The sequence below is a fragment of the Mus caroli genome, chromosome 3 (assembly GCF_900094665.2).
Source record: "Mus caroli chromosome 3, CAROLI_EIJ_v1.1, whole genome shotgun sequence".
NCBI lineage: Eukaryota > Metazoa > Chordata > Mammalia > Rodentia > Muridae > Mus > Mus caroli.
In genome coordinates this window covers 40,301,282-40,304,408 of record NC_034572.1, presented here as the reverse complement: position 1 = coordinate 40,304,408, position 3,127 = coordinate 40,301,282, and positions in this window count along the sequence as shown.

Here is a 3,127-nt window from a genome sequence, read left to right as displayed (position 1 = left end):
CCACACACCTATGGTCACTTGATCTTTGACAAGGGAGCTAAAACCATCCAGTGGAAGAAAGACAGCATTTTCAACAAATGGTGCTGGCACAACTGGCAGTTATCATGTAGAAGAATGGGAATTCATCCATTCCTATCAATCACTTCTTTTCTTTTTTTCCTTTTTTTTTTATTACGTATTTTCCTCAATTACATTTCCAATGCTCTCTCAAAAATCCCCCATACCCTCCCCCCACTTCCCTACCCACCCATTCCCATTTTTGGCCCTGGCGTTCCCCTGTACTGGGGCATATAAATATTGTGTGTCCAATGGGCCTCTCTTTCCAGTGATGGCCGACTAGGCCATCTTCCTATCAATCACTTCTAATCCCTGTCCTCAGCCTTAGAGTTGTAAACTTGTAGACATTCTTAAGTTTGAGAAAACTCCTTTTTTATATATTGTTTTTCTGGCACATAAGTAAGAGAATTTTGTCTTCTGGAGAAAAATTACTTACATTTATTTTCAGATGAAATGCAGAAAAAATCCCATGTTCTGGGCAATTGTCTATGATTTTGTTTTCAGGATTTGCTTGCAAATAAGATCATAAAATAGACATGGTTGCTTCCAAGTTCCTAAATGAAATGGAGGAACAATCAGTGGAGGTAGCATCTATCAATACCCTCCTTTGAATATTTGGACGTGTTACAACATCAGATTGGAGTTTCTCTCATTCTTTTAGCAGATGCAAAAGAGCATCAAGACATGAAATTGCAGCTGTCAAATAGCAGATCTGTTCCACTAAATAGCTTTCTGCCAGAAATGCTGCATATTAGCACTTTTAACCTTTGAACTTTGATTTTTGTGTCTCGCTCTCATGTCATGGTCCAAATGTCCCTGCCACTAAAACTATATCTTTATTGTTACTCTGTAAAATGACTTAAGTAAATACTTTTAATTTTTTCCCAGTGGTGTTTCATTTATTAGTTTGCATTCTTTTGTATCTACATAGATCTAATTTTCATATCTTTCTCTCTCTCTCTCTCTCTTTTTTTGCATTCATTTGTGTCCCTTTGCACATTCATTTTATTTTATTGTATAATTTGTTCTGGTTCTTTTCTTCTTCTCTCATACATTACATAACAAAGCACAGTTTTTCAGTTCTTCATTCTTCCCATACCCCTTCACATTACCCCTCTCTCAGATCCTTCTTCCTTCCCTTCCCTTTACAAAAAGACCAGGTATCCCATAGATATCAATTGGACATAGCATAAAAAGTAAAAGACTATGCATAAACCTTATAGGATGAAAGGTGCAACAAATTAGGTCCTAAGAGCAGGCAATTATGTCAGAGAAATCTTTGTGCTCATACTATTAGGAGTTCTATAAAAACTACACAAACATATCCATAACTTATCTGCAGAGGACCTAGCTCAGATCCATACAGGGCCTTTTTTGTCACTTCAGTATCTATGACTGTCCCTACCCCCCACTATGAGCCCTAATTAGTTGATTCTGTAAGCCATGTTTTCCTGGTATTCTTGACCCTCTGGCTTCCACAATCTTTCCAACCTCACTCTTTAGCAAGTTTCTCTTGACTCTACCTTGTATGTAGTTATGGATTTCTGTATTTGCTCCCATTAGTTGTTTGATGACTCCATTTTGATGACAATGGACTCAATGGAGTATTTCTCACTATTAAAACTGTGGTATCAGCAGGAGTGGTGGCACATGCCTTTAATCCCAGCACTTTGTAGGCAGAGGCAGGAGGATTTCTGAGTTCAAGGCCAGCCTGGTCTACAGAGTGAGTTCCAGGACAGCCAGTGCTAACCAGAGAAACCCTGTCTCAAAAAACCAAAACAAAAAATAAAAAACGAAACCAAAAAAAGTATGGTATCATGAAATTTGCAGGTAAATAGATGGAACTAGAAAAAATTAGGCTGAGTGAGCTAACTCAGACCCAGAAAGACAAACATGCTGTGTTCTCATATAAAGTGAATATTAGCCATTAAGTAAAGATAATGTTGCAATCCATAGATCCAAAGAGGATAAGTAAGAAGGAGAGGTCAAGCTGGGCACATGTATCATCCTAAGAAGAGAAAACAAAACAAAACAAAAAATAATGGTTGAACGTGAAGCAGGTACTGATGGGAACAGCAGGGATCAGTAGGTGACTAGAGTGGGGATGAAGTGAGGCAATACTGGGAGAGATGCCTGGAAATGGAGTCATTTGGTGGCAATGTAGGAACAGTGCAATGAAAACTCCCAGAAATATGCAAGAGTGACCATAAAGAAGATTTCTGATGGAGTCTAGACTATCCATCTTTTATAGTCATGCAAGACTTCCAGTAGTGGAACTGGGACAAGAACTCAGCCACCAATCTTTCTTCTACAGGACTTGTGGGATTGGCCAACCAATAACTGGTTCAAGTAAAGGCCCATGTCAGGAGCAGAATCTCATGCCTTACACTGCCTGGATGGCCATGGACCAGAGTCATAGACAAAAGATAAGAGCAAACTTGGCTGGTAAAAAAGTAAATGAAATGATTTCTAGTGATTTCTTCTAAACTCAATTTCTTTATTACTAGTGTATTTCATTCAAACTTCAAGAATTTCATACAATGATTATAATGATATTCATTTCTCTCCCCTACTTCCTCTCAGAACCATTCCTACCTCCCTAGCTACTCATCCATATTGTCTGTCTGTCTGTCATCNTTTACGCCACCAAGTCCAGTTTATAATATTTGACTATTTCTAGGCATGGGACCCACAATAGAGTGTGGGTGATAGATTAACTAGCAAATCATTAAAAAATATTTGAAATTTCTCTCCAAGAAGAGGCCATGTTTTGTTGCCACCACACTTCTACATGCTGGGATTAGTTTCCTAGCCTGGACTTTTGTTGTCTTATGTATGCTGTCACAAATCTGTATGAGGTTATATGTACTTCTGCCTTACTGTGTCTGAAAAGCAATTTCTTTAAAGTTATTCAGTCCCTTGGCTTTTTGAATCTTTCTGCCAACTCTCCTCCTTGGATTCTTAAGCCTTGAAAGATGAGTGTCTTTTAAGAAAGAGGAAATAAAATATAACCTTATAAAGGTGTAAAGGCAAAAACGAACATGAAAGAATAAATATGATGGGGGCCTGG